Consider the following 22,773-nt stretch of genomic DNA (forward strand, 5'->3'; position numbering starts at 1 on the left):
TTTTTTTAGTATTTAAGAAAAAAAAAAAACTTGTTTGTGTACTATAAATAGACATTGTGTAAATATTATTTTTTTATATTTTAAGATTATTATGAAATTAAAGAAACAAAAAAGATACAAAAATTACATTACGGAACAAATACATAAAAAAACGTTCTCAATACGAAAAAAACATATACAAAACAAAAATTCTTTTTATTTTAATATTGGATGGATTTTTTTTTTCTTTCACTATTTTGTTGTTGTTGTTGTTGTTGCTGATGCGGATTTTTGTTGTTATTTTTTAGATTCCTCTTTGGTTGTTTTGGTTTCTTCTTTCTTACGTTGATTTTGGATGGAATTTTTAATTTCTGGAGTTAATATGGTTTGTATAATTTTTTTACAGCATGAACCTTAAAAGTTATCCCTTAAAAATTCCTGCTCCTAGAAGAATTATTATTTTGACACAAAAAAGGAAACTGACACACAGAGACAAGATTTCCACAATTTAAGGAAGGTGAAGCTATAAAGGCAATTCCAAAGTTTTTCCGAATATGAATTATTATTTTTTTTTTCTGCGTCTCTTCTACGCAAAATTTACAAAAATTAAACATTTCGACAAATTTCGATTTTCACCAAAATTGTTGTCTGTTGACCTAATAAGAGTCATAGTTATTCTTTAGAAGGCAGCGCCGTATTAGGTCCTTAATAGTTCTTATTTTGGTGATACAAATTCATGAGAATCAATATTTTCCAATTTCGTGTTTGATTTTTCCATTTTTTTAAATGTAAAATAAAATGAATTTTGCATTAGTCCTGATTTTTCAATCGTCAGTAAGATTATCAGAGCAATAAAAATGCAAATATAAAAAAATCATGTGTGCAATTCACACATGGTAGAAGTGTAACCTTAAAAAATCATTTTTCTTGAAAAAAAAATACAGCTTATAAATACAGCTTATAAATTTAACTATAAATAAACTTTTACAATGCAAAAGTAAAAAATATTTTATTCAAAACAGTCATTTTACATGAAAAAAGAAAAAAATATATTCTTTTTTTTTTCTTCTAACACCAATAAATTCATTTTTTTATGACAACTTATAATAATTTTTATATCATCTGAAAGCTTATTGTTTCACCTTTTATATGACGTTTCAATCATATTTCTACGATGTCTACAAAAAAAGGAAGAATTTTTTAAAACGAACCATGTCGAAATTTCAAACTGAGATTACGGTAAATTTGTATGGGCTCTATATCAAAAGATATAACGTGTTTAGAAAAAAAAAAACATCTTTTCATCATTATCTCAGAGTTTTGAATATGAAATTACCTACTTGAAATTTTGTAAAATTATATTTTATTTTATTATCTATCTACAATATTAATTTCATTCATCTATCTATTAACACAAAAAAGTTATAATCAATTGATTTTTCCTCTCGCTTGTTCGTTTCATCGTGTTTCAAATCACTACGATACTAAAGACGTAGATAGGTAATAGAATAAACTATAATTGTAGAAAATTTCAATTATTTTCATATTCCAAATCTTGAGATAATTGTGAAAAGACAAGCTTTTCCTAAACACGTTATATCTTTTGATCTAGAGCACATACAAATGTGAATTAACTTTAATACGCATGATAATAATATCACCTTTCATTTGATATATCACACATAGTGAAACGTGCTCTAGAAGAAACACAATCTTAATTTGAAAAACTTCAAAACTATTACAAAACACCTGTGGAGATTTCAGTTTGAAATTTCTACATAGTTGGCTTTGAAAAATTCTTACTTTTTTTGTAGGCATCGTAGAAGTATGATTGAAATGTCATACTAAAGGTGCAGTAATAAGCTTTCAGATCATATAAAATTTATTTTAAGTTGTCATACAAAAATGGATTTAATGATGTTAGCAAAAAAATATTGGTTTTTTGAAAATTGTTGTTGTTTGAATTAATTATTTTTATACTTTTTGTGCATTGCAAAAATTTAAGTAGGTGCAGTTTTTTTTAAAGTTTCACTTCTATCACGTATGAATTCCACACATGATTTTTTTGTTTTTGAATTAGGTAGGGGTGACTTAATTTTTTTTATTCAATATAAAAACTGAACAAAAAAACTCTTGATTTTTATCAACCTCCCTCTTCATACAAAATTTGCTACCCACTTAATAAATAATTTTCTTACTCATGCCAACCTCAAAATATTACCTCACCAATTTTTTGTAATATTAAATCACTTAAGACCCAACAAGTAGTGATCCTTAAGCAATTAATTTAATCGTTATCTGATTGAATTGTCTTTATCAATGATTTATTTATAAATCGATTACAAATAAATTGTATTTGTCAATAATATAAAATTGAAATATCAATTTTTTTGATAAGCAGAAATAAAAACCTTTGCATCTTTTTGAGGTACTTTACATACAAATTTATCTATACAATAATCAATTTTCTATCTCTATTCTGGCAAAAAAAAAAAAAAAATTTGATGAAGTTTTAATTTCATTTATGTATTTTTTTTTTTGTTGATCTATCATCACTACTTGCTAATGGTAATTTTATTAGTTTTATTGACGCATTTTTATGTCAATATAATTAAATAATGTTATCTTTAATTTTTTTTTTTGTAAGTTTTTCATAATGATTTTTAAAACAACCAAATTGCTGGTTTTTGATAGGAAGTTTTATTGGTTTTTGTGATTAAAATTTATGTTTTTAGTGCCCCCTTTGATTGTTGTTGATTATATTAAGAGTGTTCTTTAGCTTGTAAATTATGTGGTTTATTTGTTTTGAGATTAGAAAAAAAAAGCTTAAGAACTCTTGATTTATATGACTTCTGGAAGTGTATTCAAGTTCAAGAGTTATTTCCTTACAAAATGAATTGATATAACATAGGAAAATTTATGTTAACATAAATAGTTTTATGCCTTGCAGCACTTCAAAGCAAATTCATATGAATCATGATTAATGATTGCTTATTTCAGAAAAAATACAAATATAAATTGCAGAAAATAAATTTACTCAAACCGAATTATCGACTGTCAATCATTTATCAGTCAATCGTAAAGTTGATTGGTTATGTCACTAAATTACAACACAACGTTGATTTCCTTTTTTTTTTGTTGTAAATATTCGTAAAATGGTACTTGATAATTTTTCGTTGCAATATCGGTGCAAAATTCGCCTCAGGGGTGTATCGAAATGTGGAAAATTTTGAAAATGAAAATAGAAAAATGTCATAAGCATACCTACATTACAGTTATACGTATAACTATCGTAGAAATATCTGCCTAACAATTTCAAGGTTCTTCGTGAAAGGAATATACATGACTCAATTTGCGTTCAATGGCGTAGATATCATTTTTATTTTTATTTGCGTATCTTTGAAAAACTCTCTTAATACCAGCAGTCAGTCTGGGAAGCTTAGTACCTCTATATGCCGCTCCTAGTACAAAAAGAACTTCGGGTCTTAGATGAAGTACAATTGCCAGGCAGTCTATAGGTTTAGTTTCTTTAATCCATCCGTTAAGGCGCTATGCTAGCTCAATTCGCAAAAGGAAGACAAAACGTAAGTCCATTTTACTTGCGTGAAGAGCGGTATGACGGGAGCGGGAAGGGACCATCAAACCTAATGTCAAGATGTTTTTTGTCATTACTGGGGGTCTCAGGTATAAGAATCCGGTCATAGTTGCCAGTTCTCGTATTTTAGATAGGTACTCAACTAGCTATTATTCAGTGTGTTATTTAAAATTGTTTTCCCCAAATTTTGACTCCGAAATTGTTTATTCAAAAAACAATTATATTAAAATAACTTGATTTGGAAATTAAAATTAAGTGTACAATTTTGGCTTTGGAAAAAAGTACAATTCATAACTGCAAGTGTTGCCGTTGTTTTTTAATTTTTTTTTTTTTTTATTTTAAGTCATTTTTTTAGAAAATTGCCTATCCCGCTCTAACGGAGGGAGATAGGCCTTCTTTTTATAGTTAAGAATAATTGCATTAAACTCCTCTACAAAAAACCATATCAATTCCCTTTCAGAACCTTTCAGAATACAAAAACTTAAATAATATGGAAAAATTACCTAAAAAAATGTCGGATTTCTTAAGAAAGAAAATTTTATCTCTGTTATTTATGAAATATTCCCAACAATGTTATACCATTTAGAAAAGAGAATTGAACAAACCAACTTTTAAGGCAACTTGCCGAAACATCGTTGTGCATTTTTTTTAAATTAGAGTCATGTAAAATTTTATAGTACTAAGTTGGGTAAAAAAGTAATATTTTCTTTTAAAATGATGCATCTGAGTTAAAATTTTCGAATGCACTTGGTAGCAGAGTTATTCAAGGTTCCGCAACAAAAGAAAAAAATGAGAAAAATTAAGATTTGTAGTCACGGCACATGAAAAACCGTCACAGGGTGACCATTTTTTCGACTTTTTTTCAAATGCCCATAACTCCCAAAATATATGGCTGCGATTTTTTTTGATAACCGTCACCACCTACCCTATCTACCGTTTTCGTTTCGACGTTAACTTTTGGGACACCCTGTATAAATTTTTTTTTCAATTTTAAAAAAACATTATTCCGATAGGAAAATTAATTCTCTACAAAAAGTTTTAAGTGCAATCTATCAAAATTTAGCTTTGTTTATGAGATATTGAAAAAACCAAAAAGGAGGTTTTTGCCCCCTATTTTCAATTTTCACCCCCTCATTTAATGGAACTTCGCGGTTTTATCTTCTTTTATAACTTATTGAACGATTCCTTCAATAAAAACTCATGAACGTCTTTGTTCCTTATTGCTATGATTTTTATGATTCTGAACTTTGTAGACAATTTGTCTGCTGAGGTTTGGACAGCCACCAAAGTCGCAAAATTCGTCTGATTTTGAAAAATTAAACGGCAATCGCTTTGTTAAATCAAAATCTATGGGCGATATTTTTAAGTTTTTTTTTATTTGTCTTAACAAAAAAGTTAGGCAAAAAAAAACGCAAAAAACACCAAAAATTTATTAAACAAATTTTGGACCCATTTTCAAAAAATAAATGGCAATCATTTTTAGTTTTTTTTTTATTTGTCTTAACAAAAAATGTATGGCCAAAAAACGCAAAAAACATCAAAAAAATTATTTTTTAAAATTTTGGACTTTCGTCACCACTGTAATAATGGACTGATTTTTTATAAAATAAATGGCAATCGCTTCGATTAATCAAAATCTAGATTTTTATAAAACAAAGCGATTGCCATTTGTTTTGAAAATCAGTCCATTATTACAGTGGTGACGAAAGTCCAAAATTTGTTTAATACATTTTTGGTGTTTTTTGCGTTTTTTTATCATAACTTTTTTGTTAAGACAAATAAAAAAAAAACTTAAAAATATCGTCCCTAGATTTTGATTTAACGAAGCGATTGGCGTTTAATTTTTTCGAAATCAGACGAGTTTTGCGACTTTGGTGGCTGTCCAAACCTCAGCAGACAAATTGTCTGCAAAGTTCAGGATCATTGATTTTTATGACTTATTTTTATATTATTTTTATAGCTTATAGGGTCGTAAAAAAAAATGGACCACAAAATTTACCGGCAAGATCCACATTATTCATCTTTAACCTCTTCTGAACTCAAGTCCATTGATGAAAATCGGTCCTCATATTTTACATAATCAACTACCTCTAGCGCCTGCACTTTATTCATTAAATCATTTATCGACACATTGGAAATCAGTGATAGAAGATGGTAAGACATAATGCCACATTCCCACGCATATAAGTGACATAACCTCTGTAAGTATGGAGAAAGTGCAACTCCTTAACTAGCTTGAACGTGTATCAACTCAGTTTCAAGCCGAAAAGTGTTGTAATCTCACCTACATTGCTATCACTGATGTTGTTTATTTGATTCCAAAAATAAGATCTATGATAGCATCTTTGAAGCAATCCTCATTATACATATTTTTATCTATTAAATCACTTCTTTTGCGTGATTATGCATGCATATAATATGCATCACCGAAAGAGACTCAAATAGAGTTACCCCACGCAACATCGTTATAAGATTATTACCTATTTTTCTTATTATTTGATGTACAAGTTACCTACATACAAAATACAAACAAAAAAAAGAAATATTCAACTTCAACCTTCTGTCATTTCATGTTCAAAGTTTTTTTTTTTTTTTATTCGATAAAAATTAACATATAATCATTAATTGCCATGTCGTGTCTAAAAACCGCACTTTTATACAACAAAATGTCAGAGGTGACACTAAAAATTACAAATTAAAGCAGCTATAAGGCAAACTAATAAATCATTTGACTTCGAAATATTGTGTGTGTCTCGTTTGTGTATAGCTTTGTTTGTATATTTCTAAGAGCCACCATCTCAAGTTTTTTTTTTTTGCATAAAAAAAATACATTTTCAATTCCATAAAATTTATTGACTTCAAGTCTAATGCAATCTGTCATGTGAATTTGTTTAGTTTTTATCAGTGACTGCCCCACATTTTGTTTTTTTTTTTTTTTGTAAATTTTTTCATGCTCACTCTCACTCTTTTTATTACATCAATTTTATTTATTTTATTTTTTTTTGTTTTCAATCAAGATGAATCTAATATATAAAAGCAATATAAAAAGAAGTGTATAAGCCTCTTAACTCGGAGGCGCCACTGTCAATTTTCGCTTTTTACAAAATGAAACATATAAAACAGAGTCATACGGAGACAACCATCAGGCATATCACATCAGCCACCTCCAACGCGACAATAAGCCGCAATATTCTAATCATAAGACGCAATCATATTTCGGTGGCGTCAAAATGGCATTTCTTCTCGCACCTCTAGGGAGGTATTTTTTATGAATATGGTTGCCAGGAGGGGCGAAAATTATTAGGGAACATAAATTTGTGTGAAATTTTCATAAAAGGAAAACATAAAAAAAAAAAATAAATATTTGTTTGCTTTATGGTGAAAAAAGCTTAGATATAATATTTTGATTTTTTATGCTTTAAAATTCTAAAAAATTGAAGTCACCTATTTCGTTTTTAAATTTGGTAGTCATAAGACTTGAACTTTTTTCTGAATAACCGTAATTGTAGGTAGGATTTTTTGAAATGTGCAATGAATTTTTAAAACTGTGATTTTTAATTTTGTTTAGCGTTAACATTTAAAACGAAAATAACCAAATTCAAAAATGATTAAAAATTATAACCACAAATTGACTTCAAGGTTTACTGATTTACGCAATATTTTGCATTCAAATTTATTTATCTTTCGACATTTATTATAGTTAAAACCCACTAAAACTTCAATAACGACCTGAATCTCCGTAAAAATATAAAAGAGTGGAAAACTCAAAATTCCTTAACCCTCTAACAATTCAGCAATGATGTCTTTACCCTACAAAACGCTTCTCCCAAATTAAATTTTTGAAAAAGAAGATATATTTTTTAGGTATGAAGGTACTAAAAAATTTTATATTAAAGCATATTTTAATCAATCCATTTGCATATATTTACTTTTAGTATCACTTCTTCTAATATTTATCTGACGTAAGTAGGTTTAAACTGCTATAGTTGCTATCGTCTAATCCTTACAATTTTTACACTTCGAATAAAAAAATATTATGGATTCTTAAAAAAACAAAAAAAAACACTCATACGCCACAGTGTACTCATTAATTTGTTTTTAAGTATTTTATTTCAAACAAATTTAGATTTAGAATTTATTTCAAGTAATTTTGTTAATTTAATTTAAGTTCTAATTTTTTAATAGGTAATATTTCATTAGTTAATTAAATTAATAAAAACTTAAGTTTTAACCAGACTCTTATATGTTTTTTATTTTACTGAAAAAAAGAAGGGTTTCAGTTCTTAAAATAACCATTTGAAAATTTCTAAGAAATATATACAGAGTTTTAACAAAATAAGTTCTTATTTGAATCATTAAAAAAAAAAAAAACAAAAATTAAAAATTAATTTGTACTAAACTTACAAAAATATTTTAGTAAAAATCATTTTTTTTAATGCTTTTTTTTCCATTACAAATTAAAAAAATGTATTGCAAATAAAAAAAATCGCATTAAAAAAAATATTTTGTAGATATTAAAAAAAAAAAATGTTTTTGCAACTAAAAATTATTTGCATTGAAAATTAAATTTTTAATGCAAATAAAAATATTTTGTATTAAAAAAACAATGTTTTTGCAAATAAAAAATTTTCTGCATTAAAAAAGAAAAAAAAATCAATACACATTAGGGTGGGTCAAAATACAATTTTTTGGATTTTCAAAAAGGCTCAGCGATTAAAAGGTGCTAATTGGTTTGGTTAGCTTATAAGTTAGTAAAATTTCATTTCATTATTTTAACTTTAAGTGCCTCCGGATTGTGGGTTAATTTTTGAAAAAGCTGATTTTTGCCTAAAAACCTCACATGCTTTGCTTAATTGATTATTATCTCATTTCTTATAAAATCTAATTCAAGAGCATGTGCCAAAAAGCTTAAGCGTGTAGGTTGGGTCCAGACCAGAAAAAAATCGTATTGGAGGGGATTAATATTCGCCCACGTTTAGTCAGGAGGGGCAATTTTCTAAAAAAATGATTTAATTAGGAAAAAATATTATTAAAAATCAACGGTTATACCTACAACAACATGTTATACCTTTTTGTTAAGCCCAAAATCTCTTTTTTATTTCGCTTTCAAATAAAGCTGTTTTATAAAACAGTTTTTGGAAAATTAATTAATTTACAAAATCAAAATTTTGAAAAAAACTTTTATTAAATTTGCGAACTAATTTTTTTTTTTTTAATTTTATGTGATTAAGTACTATTTAAGTTTTCAAAATTCAATGCTCTCATTTGTTTGTAAGCAAAAACAGAAAACCGGATGCAAAAATGTTTTGTCGTTTTTGAGAAATTAAAAAAAAAAAAAACCAAAACTACATTTTTCTAATTAATTTATGAAACATTATATCTTTCTTTTATTATTTTTAAGGGGATACCACGCCTCCAAGGTAGAAAATCGTAAGTTTGAATATGTTTCCTTTGCATTAACTACAATTCTACCAAGTTTCAAGATTCTACGGTATTCAGAAGTATACTTTTTAATAATTGATATTAATTCTGCCAAAAATGGGCGGTTACCACTCCCCCTGAATGTAAAATTTCAATTTTTCGATTTTTTTCCTTGTACTTACTTCAAGATCCATGACCATAACAAGTTTCTATGAAAACTAGAAGTTTTTCGTAATTTTTATCATATGTTAGTTAGTGTGTTAGTGAGTAAATCAGCTACTCTTTTTGCGATTTTTTAAGGCCTTTTACTCAGAAACTACTAATCCTTCGTAGCTGAAAGTTTTTGAGGAGCTTGATTTGGACTATGTTAACAAATAAAACGAGTTTGAAATGTTTGACATTATTGAAACAAAAGTAAGAATGGTTCGAAAAAGGCCTGAGTTGTTTCCTAAGGGTGTAGGACCAAAGTTCATAGAGAACTTGGCTGGGCAACCGAAGGCAGAAGATAAAGTCTGATTATAACAAAACTTTATATTATTGTTCTATTCACAGTTTGGCACCTTTTCATCACTGTGCCCGTAAAAAAATCAGCAAAAAAAATTTCTCCATACATTTGTGACCCAGCCTAATACACATACACAAAATATTTTTTTTTTTTTTAATATTCCTTATATTTCTACAATTTGACCGTACATTGCGTTCAATGTTGGTAATAGTTTACATTTAGTTGATGTATGGTAAAAATTAATAAATTATATAAAATTTATAAACAGTTTTTTTTTTTAATGCAAATATCTTTCAGTTCCAATAAATATTTTTTTCTAATGCATTTTTTTTGTGTTTGCAGTAAATATTTTTTTTTAATCTCCAATGCATTAAAAAAATTGATTTTTTTTATAACCCTGGTAAAAAGAAAATTTGTGGCACAAAATTTTCAGTTTTACATGCATTTTTATTAAAATAATTTGTTTCACATCTCATCTTTCCAAGTCCTAGTGATTTACATCTCTCGACCATTTTTTTTTTTGTTGTTGACACCGTTTTCCAATAAATATATGTTTGAAAGGATGAAGGATTATAGGAGCATTATAGGTATTTATTTATTATTTTCTTTTTCGCTAACGACTTAAATAATACTGTGTCATCTTTAAACAAAAGTGGCAATCATAATTTTGGGTTATGATTGAACACAAAAAAAAAAAAAAAAAAAACAAAAAAAAGTAAAATAATAAACCAATTGAGAAATCATGCACACCAGAGTAAAGTAGCGAGTAGCAAGCGCTACATGCGGAAAAGAGCCTGACATCTTAACTCGAACTAATTTCAAATGCAAAATGCGTGCCCAAGCAGTCAGCTGTCAAGATGGCAGTAGCAGTTCCAAGTTTTAAAACCAACTAGCACTATATAACACCACAACCACCACCACCACCACCAACATCAACTCAGCAGCAACATGGCTCGTTCAAGGTTAGCAACGTGTGTGCACTCTCAATCCTATAGAGCCAAACGTTAAAAGCGATAAATATTAATCACCTCCCTTCCCCCCCCCCCCCCCCCCCCCACCACCACCAACCCTCCCTCCCTTCAGACAATCCAAACAGATATACTTAGCTGCAAGCCCCGTATAATGTATAAAGCTTGTGAGTGCGTATGTGCTGCAGTTTGCAGTGTTGTGCACATTGCACTTACCAACAGAAAGTATCTGAAAATCTTTTCGTATCTGTTCAACGTTATATACCGTGAGATACAAAAAAAAATTTTTTTACAAAAAAAAAAAAATAATAAAGCAAAATATCTAGGAGGAAATAAGTTTAACTAAACAAATGCACTCGCTGCCAGTAATGACGGTGATGGCGCACATTTGCATCGCACTGCTCGTTTAGATATATACGAATATGTAGATAGTCTAACTGCTGGCTGCTCCTAGCTTCTGCAGATACATTACGAGTGCTAGCTCTGGCTGCATAAGTATAAGCCACCCACGGAAGTGTGACACGGTGTGAATGTGAGGCACGAACCGAATGCAAATTACCAACAATCATCTAACTTCTCTCCACCATTGGCAGAGTCAGCGCCAGCTTGTGCTAGCTTCATTCAACAACCCCCTATGGAGCATCCTTCAACGCATAGATATTATACCTACGCAGTATATTCGTTCGTTGTTTGTGTTTTTTTTTATATCTTTCTTGTATTTATTTGTGCATTTTCTGAAATCGTTAAAGTAAATTGGTTCTTGAATTTCTGTCGTATAGTTTGTCCGCTATTACACATGGTAGCAGGTGTAAAAAGTTTTGGAAACATCTTTTAATTATTTATAATACTCGTATTTTCTAAAAAAAAAACTTAAAACTCTGGAAGTAAATGAAACTTTTGAAATCAGTTAAAAATAAAAAAAAAAATTGTTTGATTTGGAAAAGTTTTTACTATGAGAGTGATAATGTTTGCAAAATTTGTTCAATTTTTAGTTTTAACTTTTTTCTGATTTTCGAAATTTTTATTTATGGCTTCAATGAAATTAATCAATTTTTGTTTTATAATCGTAATGGTTAGAAAATATAAAATTTTAATTTTAATACCTATTAATTGTAATATTTTATATACCTACTACCTATATTGTCCATCAAAAATTTTATTTTCTGAGCCATTTGTAACGTGAAATTGTATTTAATTTTATTTCACATCATTTTATTTTAAGACTTTTCATTGCATTTCTTTTCACTTCATAATTTCACTTCTTATCATTGATTTTCATTCCATTTCGATTTATCATTTAACTTCATTTCATTTCGTTTCATTATTTTATTTTATTTCACTCTTATTCACTTCATATCAGTTCATTTCTTTGATTTCATTTCAGTTCACTTCATATAAACATTCAGTTCAATTTAGTTTATTTCATAATTTCACTTTAATTTTATTTCATTTTCTTAATTCATTTCATTTTTCATCATTCAAATTCTGCTCATTTTCATCATTTCATTTTCATTTTCTTCTATTTTATTCAAATTGATTATTTCATTTCACTTCACATTCTTTCTTATAACCACTTTAGTTTAATATCTGTTAATTTTATATAACTTCATTTCACTTCATTCCAATGTATTTCTTTTCATTTCATTTCATCATTTCATATCACTTCAATTCATAATATTTTAAATTTCATTTCTATTTAGATCAGCTCATTTTATGCAGGTACTGCATTTCATCATTATTTCAATTCATCATTTAATTCATTTCATCTCATTTCATATTTTTTCACTTTATACTTCATTTCATTTTATTTCTGTTCAATTCATTTTATTTCATTCATATTTCGATCGTTGGCATAGATGCCTTTTTTTTAGTTCGGAATTTTTCGTAAACAAAAGAGTAAGCTGGTTTTTTCTGCGAATTCTGACTTATTTCACTTTACTTTATTTCCTTAGTTTAATATAATTTCACTTCGATTCATTTAACTTCAGTTCAATTCATTCATTTCATTTCTTCGATTTCATTTCATTTCTTCGATTTCAATTCATTTCTTTGATTTCTTTGATTTCATCTCGATTCATCTCATTTGATCTCGTTTCATCTCATTTCATTTCATCTCAATTCATCTCAATTCACTCCATTTCATCTTATTTCAGTTCATAATCAGCCCTATTGTAAGTTTCACGTGAACAAGATTCCACCCAGAAAAATTGAATTTCATTTTTCCCCTATTGTGAGTTCCGGGAGAAAAGTTATTCACTTTCGGACATCTTTTTGTATTTTCAACTTTTTTTTCAGGTAATTTGCGAGATATTCGACAGTTCTTCTCTCACTGAAATTTCGGTGCCAAACAAGAAACTAGTTTAGCGGAAAATGTAAATTCCCTTCGGATGAAACTCATGATAGCTTTTTAAATTCCGGGCGAACAAAAATATTCCGGGCGAAAAACATTCCACGTGAAACTTACAATAGGGCTGAATATTTTAATTCATATGCTTTTTTGAATTTCGAAATAAAAAAATGCAGTTTTTTATTATAATTTTGATGACGAAAACTATTCAAAAAATATAAACACTGAAAATCATAAGAATAGAATAAAAAATGTGGTTTTTCAATTTGACGCTTTCAGAACTTTTTTTTTCATAATTTTACAAAGCCAGGTTTTCAGTTTCATATCTATATTTTTTATCGGAACTTCAATAATAAATTTTAACCGTGAAAAAAATCTATTAAGTTTATAGAATTTATTAAATTATTTATTTGTACAAAAGAAATACTGTACTTTTATTTGTATATATTTAATAATTAGGTTTAATATATTTTTCGTTTTAATTTTTTTTTCAAGAAATTTATGTTTTTAATAAGTTTTTAATGTTAGAAAAAAAAAAAATAAACAAATATATTTAAGGTTTTCTTTTTAAATACATTTTTATTTTAAAACTTAAAATAATCAATACAAAATGTAAATATTCACATATAAAAAAAACTCTCTTTCTTCCTTTTTCTATGGATTACCATCTCTTAAACAACAAAAAAAAATATTTGATTTTATAATTTTGTTACCAAGTTTCAAAATGAAAATAAATAAACAAAAAAATCTGTTTTCAAAAAAATATTCAGGTAATCAAACAAAACTGTGATATGCAACTACATAAAAAAGAAAAAAAAAAAAACATAACAAATAAAAAAGGCAACAAAAATTAAACAAACAAAAAAAAAGAAAATAACAAAAAATCAATGTACATTTTCACCTCGAAGCCATTAAAACATCAAAATAAAACAAAAACAAAAAAATGCTGAAAACCAAAAAGAAAAATCAAAGAAATAAAATCTGAATACAACCTCAGCCGAATACAAAAATCTCAACCGAAACAAAAAAAATTAAATTAAAACAAACACCAACACCACTTGAGATTAATTTTCGTTTATTTTTTCTTCTACACAAATTAAATTAAAAAAAAAAAACTTTCTCTTAATTCTTAATTTTGTGATAGTTATAAGCGAAGAAAAAAAAAATTGTGAAGAAATTGTAAATTTTGATGATATTGGACATAAACAAAAATAATGGTTTTCGGTATTTCAACGAATAATTAAAAAAAAAAAAAATAAATAAACATGAAGTTTTTTTAGAAACCCTCAAAGTTAGGGAAAAAAATTAAATTTTAATTATAAATATAAATTTAAAAAATAAAAGACAAAAATAAATAACTGCAATATTTGCAACAATCAGTGCATATATTAAAAAATATATTTAAAGGCCTATCTAATGATTTTCATTCTTGTAAAATATAATTGCATGATTATATTGTATTTTAATAAAAACATATTAAAAAAACAACCACCCACAACAAAAACAAAAACAAAAAATTCAACTCGCTTTAAATGTGTAGATGAAATTAAAAACAAAAAAAAAAAATATAAACAGTCATACTTAATATTTAAGTAGATATTTTTTTCTCAAAAAACTCTAAATGTCTATTTATTACACAGAAATTATTATATAAATATTATTAAAGAAAAAAAAAATTAAAATTAAAAAAAAAATAATATTTATTGAAAATTTAATAAATTCATATACAAAATACGTATAATTGTGCACTGTGCTACAAAAAAAAAATTAAAGAAGAAATTGGACTCAGAGTGGATCTTAAGACTTAAAATTTAAGCAATTTTGAAAGTAAGCCATAAATTAAAAAAAAAAAAAACAATTAAACTCTGAAAACAGAAGAAAAAACAAACAATTATTGCAAACATGTGTAGCAACATGTGTATGAAACATTTCCAGCCACCAAAAAAATATAAAAATTTAATTTTTAATGCAAAAATTCATTCCCTCTTTACATACATTAAAAAAAAATAAAAATTAAATATAAATGTTAAGTAAAAATAAAATAGAAATAATTTTTTTGAAAAATAAAAAAACAGAAACAAAAATTATGTGCTTTTGGAATTTTTAACTAAAAGAACTCAGAAGTGTGATCTTATTGCAAAAAAAAAATAAGAAAAAAAAAACAAATTAATAAACAAAATAAAAATGGTTTTCTACGCAAAAAAAAAATAAAAATAAAAATAAAAATTTAAAAAACAGTTTCGTCAAGGTTAAGGTTTTTTTTATTAGAGATTTATACATTTACATTAACCTACAATAAATAACAATTGATATTTGTATGGTAAAATATTTTTGAGAATGGGTGAAATGTATGGGAGCGTTTAGAGCATTTGGGGGTAGCAAAAAAAAAATAAAAAACAAAACAGAATTTTTTTCTTATAAATGTTGATTGTTTATCATGGAATATAAAAAATATTAAAAATTAAAAAGATTGAATAAAATAATATTCACAAGAAAAAATATTTTTTATTGAAAGAAACAGAAAAAAAAAAAATAAAAAAATAAATTATAAAATAATAAATATAAGAATGTAAGTTTTTATTCATGAATGTGCATTGAACTGAATTGTATAGCAATTAATATTAATAAAGCGTCTTTTTGAAGAATTTTGTTAAAAATAAAAAATAAAAAAAAAAAACTCCACCGAAATTTGGGGTTATTGTGAATTGTTAAGAGATATTTGAGTATAAAATGGAAATAAAGTAACAAAAAAAAAAAAAAAAACAAAATAAAATGAATAAAAATACTTTTTTTCATAACTTCTTGTAAACTTTGTTTAAAAAAAAAATAAAATAAAAATAAAATGCTTGTAAATAATTATTACTGAACTATTAAACATAATTTTTTTATTAAACATTAAAAAATTGACTTTTTATTCAGAAGTTTTATGTAGATAAACATATGTATACTAATTATCTTAAAGAAAAAAAAAACGGGTAAGCTAAGGGAAGGAATAAACAGAGAACATTGAAAACTCCTTCTGTCTCTCAAATAAAAACAATGTATCTTCGTGCCATTTTGTCGTTTATTATACTAATCCGAAAAATCTGAAAATCAAAATTAAATTTTTAAAGAAAAAAGTAAAAAAAAAATCTTAACCGCGCGCCGCACTACAGCTGCACCGCTGCCGTTTAGCGGAAAATTTCGGTGCACCACCACGCAGCACGACTGCACCACGTCCGCACAATTTCATTTTGAATGAAAAATTCGGTGCACCAGCGCCGTACCATTTCATTTTGTATGAAAAATTCGCTACACCATGATACATACATACATAATTTTAAATTGTTGAAAAATATAAAAACTACAGACGAGAACGAGATTCGAACCTGATTTTCCAGAGCACTTCCATTTATTTTTTCGACCACCAAGTTTGTAAGAACTGAAACTTTAATGAAGACTTCAACATTTGTATAAGTAAGAAAATAGAATTTTTGATCATGGTGCACACGTGGTGCTGCGGTGGTGCACCGAGTTTTTAATTCAAAATGAAATGGCGCGGACATGGTGCAGTCATGGTGCGGCTTTGGTGCACCGAATTTTTCATTCAAAATGAAATGGCGCGGACGTGGTATAGCGGTGGTGATGTGGTTTAAAAATTTTTAAAATATTGCAGACGTGGTGCAGCGGTGGTGCGGTAGTTTGGGAATTTTTGGATCATGGTGCAGACATGGTGCAGCGGTGGTGCGGCGGAATTTCATGCTTACTCGGGGCGTGGCCAAGTCTTAAAATTGAACTTAATTTTGTTTGGTAGTTTAAATAAGTCTAATTTTGAGAAGTCTCATCAATATTTTTTTCTATCCTGGTCCTAAAAAAAAGGAATTTCTATCCCTAAATGGTATGATTTAAGATTTTTATTTTCAACATAACTGAATCTCCTTCCTTAAAATTACAATAAAAAACCTCCAGTTTTAAATAAATTTCACATAATGACAATTGAATCCTTGATCCCTGTCTTAATTTTAAAAAAAGCATTTCCTAGAACTTCTAGAAGGTCATTTGTTGATTCAGCAGAGCTATTTCAAATTCAGGGCCATTTAATTATTCATATTAAAATAGTTCAAGCACCTTGCTGTTTATACGACTATTAAATCAACAAAAAAACAACAAAACACTCAACTCATTCCCATGTGGGAGCTTAACATCTGTGCGACATCAATATAAATAAAAATTAAAGCATCACAAAATAATAGCCCCACGCGGAAAAGTGCAGTCAGTGTACACTTGTAAAAAAATTGTCCTCGATAGTGCAGTCAACTATAATACCTTCTCGTTCACATTTTTATAATTCGAATGCGAGTGAGTGTATGGTCTCCCATCAAAACTAAATGCAATAAATCTGTCATCGTATTATAGCCCCCCCATAGCAATATAATAAAACACTTTCACTCACCGTCATCGAGTCGTCGTCGTCGTGGGTCTCTCTTCGTCATCATCGTTATCGTAGTTGTCCGTCCTCCATCATCATCATCCTGCGAAATCAGGGAATAGAGGCAAGAGGAACACACTCAAGTGTCTGGGCATTAAAATTCAAATGTGCAAAAGGATTTAATTGATGCGACACAAAAAAAGGAGAAGAAGCATTTTTATTTTCGCCCCTAAAACGGTTTATATAATAGACTATAGAAGCTATAAAAAGTATAGCTGAGGCTAAAACACATACAAATTCAAAAAAAAATAAAAGTTGGAACTTTAAAGGCAAGTTATGTTTTCGTGAAAACAAGTTAATTAGAAGAAAAAAATTGGTTGTTTTTAAAGTCGGTTTACGGACGATAATAATTTTTCGTGATAAAGTCATAAAAAAAAAACAGGTTGTGTGCTTTTGATAAAAAAAGATGATTTAAAAATTATTTTTTGTCAGATCACTACTTTACATATTTATATCTGTGTGTTTTGCAGAAAAACGGAATAATTTTTTGAGTCAAATCATAAATTTACAAGAAAACCCTAAAAAAATTACCTTTTTTTTCTTTTATCATTAAATATTTTTTATAATTAGGTATACCATAAAAAAGCTTAATATTTCTTCTTAAAAATAAAATTACATTTAAGTCTATACGTTAAGTAAAAAGAATAAAAATGATTTATTAAATACAATGAAAAATCAATTTTTTGTTTTCTTCCATCACCTTTAAACCCATTTTTTTTATATGACAACCTTGAATAAATTTAATATCATCTGAAAGCTTATTATTTCAGCTTTAATAATATATTTTAACCATATCTGTACGACCGACGTCTAAGAAAATTTACAACTTTTTAAAACCAACCATGTCGAAATTTCAAACTGAGGTTATGGTTCTTCCGTAGATGTTTTGTGGTTATTTAAGATTGTGTAGCTTGTAGTACATGTTCCGTTATGTGTGATATATCAAATGAAAGGTTATGTATTATCAATATGCGAAATAAAGTTAAATAAAATTTGGTTGTGCTCTAGGTCAAAATATATAATGCGTTAAAAAAAGAGCATAATTTTACCATTATCTCAAAATTTTGAATACGAAGTTAATTGAAATTTTGTACGCATACAGTCCTGCTCATTATCTATCTACAGTATAAATTTCATTTATCTATCTGCTTGAGAAATAAAGATACAAATAAAAAACCTTAAAAACGGTCAAAAAATTTGTTGAAAAAAAAACTTGTTTTTCCCGTTATGCGGTCAAAAATTAGTTGAGAAGCACAAGTTTTTGCAAATGCATGCATATAGCCAATATTTCTTACAAGATTAAAATTTTTTGAACGCTTAGAAAAATTAAAAAATAATATCCCTAAAAAATAGTTGTTTTTCAAAAATTCATATTTCAAATCGCAGCGCTTTTCAAAAAAATTTATTTATACTTTCCCTGGTATAACTCAAATTTCTGTAAGAAAATTTCGCTTACCCATAATAACCACTTTTTCGAAGGTCTATCTCATGTTTTAGTTTTAAAAAAAACCCTTCATAACTTCATTTTGAAATTTTTTCAATACTTTGGTCAATACTTTCTGCGAGGTCGCGTTTAGGAAATACCCCTATTAACCCTATTTAATGATTGAATTTTTTAAAAATCCTTTATCAAAATTCACCTTTAGGTTATAACCTATAAAATTTTTAATTAATTTAATTTAATTAAGGAACTTTCATATTAGCTCACTTTTTAAAGAAAGAAAGCCAAGCTTCTGACGACTTTAAGCCACGTAATATTCCTCATTAGACCAAGTAGGTTCATGTAACTCAGAGTAAAATCGTTGTAATTGAATTTCCTCCCAACTTGCCTCGCATCACAAAATTTCATCACCAAAAAAACCAAGAACAGCCCCCAAGTGACAAGCTGGTTAGCTGGAACTTAAAATTCTTTGCGGATGTAAAAAGCAATAATTTTCAACTTGAATTGTTTAATATACCAAAAAAGAAAGGGAAAATATTTATAATTTAATTGAATGATCCCCGAGCTGAACAAATTTAATGGCCATAATAAATGTGTGACGAAGAATGATATTTTTATGTTCTTTTTTCTTGTTGTTGTTGTGAATTTATAATTTTTTTTCTGAAATCAGCAGCTGTTTCAATGCAAAACGGAACAGTTGTTGTCCAGTTGAAATAAACGATCTATACAAAAATGAACTAAGGAACTGAGAGCTTTTTGTTGTTGTTGTTCGGTGTAAAAGGTGACGATATATGGATGTTGTCATTTTTATACACAAATGACAGTTGGCGATTTGGAAAATTTGTATAATGGTGACTGTAATCGCTGAGATTATCATGTTTTTGTCCACGATAATGATCACAAGGAATTTTATTTATTTTTTTTACCTCAAGTTCATTAATTTTGTCTTTTGTTGAGAAGGATGCATACAAGTAAAATATTTTGTTAGGGGATTTATAGAGTTTTGTTTCAGATTCTTATACAAAAATAAGAATCTAGGTGTATAAATTTCCTAACAAACAAAGACGATTAAATTGAATTTATTTGAGACAAGGGATGTAAAATGTAATGTTTACACAGTTTGCTTTACATGACAGATCATAAATATTGAGGTAAATCATTGTGGACAAAGAATTTGGTACAAAGGAAACACAAGGTTTTTCAAATAAATATTATTAAATTTAATATGAATTTTTTGTTTCAGTTCCTCTTTAAATTTTAATTTTTTTTCGATTATTCATAATTGTCGAAATCCTAGTTTTTACAAACTAAATTTTGTAATTTGAAATATAAAATTGGAATTAATGTAATGTTAAAATATTCGAATTTTTAATGAAAATTGATAGGAAAGTTTTCGAAATTTTTTACATATTCAAAAAAGTATTCAATTAGTACCTACCAATTACACTGGTCTGCAAAATTTAACTTTTTTTTTCTCCTTCAAATAATTTTTTGATATTATAAAAGATTAGACTTTCCTGAATTTAAATCTGGTTTTAGAAAAATTCTATCAGGTACCATTTTTGTAAAAATGATTTTTGAAAAATGTGGGTAGTTTCTAAAAAACCACCCTTTTAGATTCATTTGAACTTGTATAAAATTAGAACTATTTGTCGCATTGAGCTCATTAAGGAAAATGTAAAATATCAACGCCCATTATATTTAAAAAGTTAAATATGTAAAGAAAACCATAATAAAATAAATCAAACAAAATTTTTACGTGTTCTGTAACTTTTACTATTTTTCTAATTAGAAATGTCTTATTTGTAATAAACCTATCGATAAACTGCCTTGTAAAGCTTCAGATTTGTTTCTCCTAGAAACAAAAGTATACTTTTCTTATAGTTTTTGATGTGCTGAGTTAGAATAAGAAGTCAAGGATTTTGAGATATTCGCATTAAAGTATCACAAAATCAGTTTTTTTTTTAGAAAATCTAAAAAAACTACTTTATCTCAAAAACCATAGCTGACCGAAATTTTTTGAGCTCGGATTCAAAAACAGCACACTAAAGTTTATTAGAAAAGTATACCTTTGTTCTAGGGAGAAAGATATATTAATTTTTAGAGATCAGTTTCTTTATGGTAAGATAATATTCCAAACCCACTTAACTTACTTAAATTAAGATATCTAGGAGAAGAAAAGAGATATTGAGAAGATTGAAATTGAATTTGAAAGAAAAAATAAGTTCTTTCATAAACCGTTACAATTTTAATTGAAAAAGATTACATTGTGCAAAATATTTCCTCGAAAACAGCAAAAAAAGGGGTTTTTGAGATTTTCTAACGTGACGTGCTCGGTCAATTCTGACTTCCTTGCAGACCAGTGTTATGAGCCATTAAAGTATGCCTTACAATTTTGGCATATTTCGCAAAATAGCGGACTTTGTTTTTAAATAAATATTATAAATTATACCTAAATCAAAGTTCTGACACATTTTTTTTTTTATAAAATTTAAGCTTAATTTCTTACTAACATTATGTACTGTCTATCCGCCATTTTGAGACTAGCTTGATTAGTTTTAAAATTTTGAAATGGACAACTCTATAATTTTGACAGTCATTAAGTTGTTATCTAATTCTATTATTAGACAGACTAATTATTTTGAATTGTTGGTGCAGTTTAAAAAAGCAGTACACTGTGGTGTATGTGTAATTCTTTTATTACTCAATCCAAATTCTTATGCAAATTGTTCTATGCATAGTTAATCATTTAGAATCTCATTCATGGTCTTACATATGGATGAAGATTGCTTTCAAATTTCGTAGCTGAGAATTTTATCCCTTAGAAGAGGAAATTAATTTTATTTTTAAGACCAAAATTAACGATTCTTGCCGTTCGACCAAAATGAAAAATGTTGTTTTTCTCAAAAAAAAAAAAAAAAAAAGGTTTTAACGGTTTCGATAAAAACAAAAATATTTGTAATGTAGCAAAAAGGCAAACAATTCCGACGAACATTTTTGTATAAAAATGTTAAGTGACCTTAAATTCAAAAATGAAAAATTTTCAAAAAACATATATTTTGGATTGAAAAGAAATATTTAGTTTTTTGAAAAATCATTTTTTTAACTATGTTTTTTAATTTGTATACAATGTATACAAAAATTCTTTCTCTAAAGTTAAAATTTAAATGTTAGTTTTAAGCTAAAGTGTATCTTATAATGAAACATTTTTTTTTTTGAACGGTACTTGCCATAGAACCATTTTTTTAAAATCCGATTATCTCCGAAACTGCTTATTCGAAACTTTTTGTAAAGAAGCATTACTATAATTTATATATAAACCAAAAATAAAATTTAAAAAAAAATAATTTTTGGATTTAAAAAAAAAATTTTGAAAATTTTTTTTTTTGAAAATTCAAATTTGCGAAAACTTAACATTGAATTTTTTTGAAATTTTGTTTTAAGATGCTGATTAGTGATTTCTACGAAATGGCATACCTACCAATTTTATTTTCAAACTTTTTTTCCAAAAAATTTTTTATAAAAAATTAGTTTTTTAAAAAACCGCTCTAACGATTTTGATTTTTACTAAAAATGCATCTTTATCAATCAAAACTGCATACTTATTTTGAAGGGCAATTTGATTTCAGATTTTAATTTTTTTTTTTTTTAACGAATTTTTTTTTTCCAAATTTCTATATAAAAAGTCTTAAAAATTTAAGCAACTTTAACTCCAAGAGCAAGTTCGTGCGACCCAGTCCTGCATTTTATTTCTTATCAACAATTCCTAATTACTCATTGAACTTCCAAATTCTGTGATTCTGAACTTTTCTCATGAAATAAACATTTCATTCCAAAACGATGTTTGTTTAGTAAACCGAAAAAAAATTTTAAATAAACATTTACACAAAAAAAATCCCATGTTCCAAAAACATCATTTTCGTTTTTTTCTTTTTTAGGCCAAATTACTTCCCATGAAATGATGCACAATTGAGTGATCACAGCTCTCTTGTCCTAAACAGAAAAAAAATATAAAAAATTTACTTTCATGTTGTTTTTTTTTTTTTTTT

The sequence above is a fragment of the Episyrphus balteatus genome, chromosome 1 (genome assembly GCF_945859705.1).
Source record: "Episyrphus balteatus chromosome 1, idEpiBalt1.1, whole genome shotgun sequence".
Classification (NCBI taxonomy): Eukaryota; Metazoa; Arthropoda; class Insecta; order Diptera; family Syrphidae; genus Episyrphus; species Episyrphus balteatus.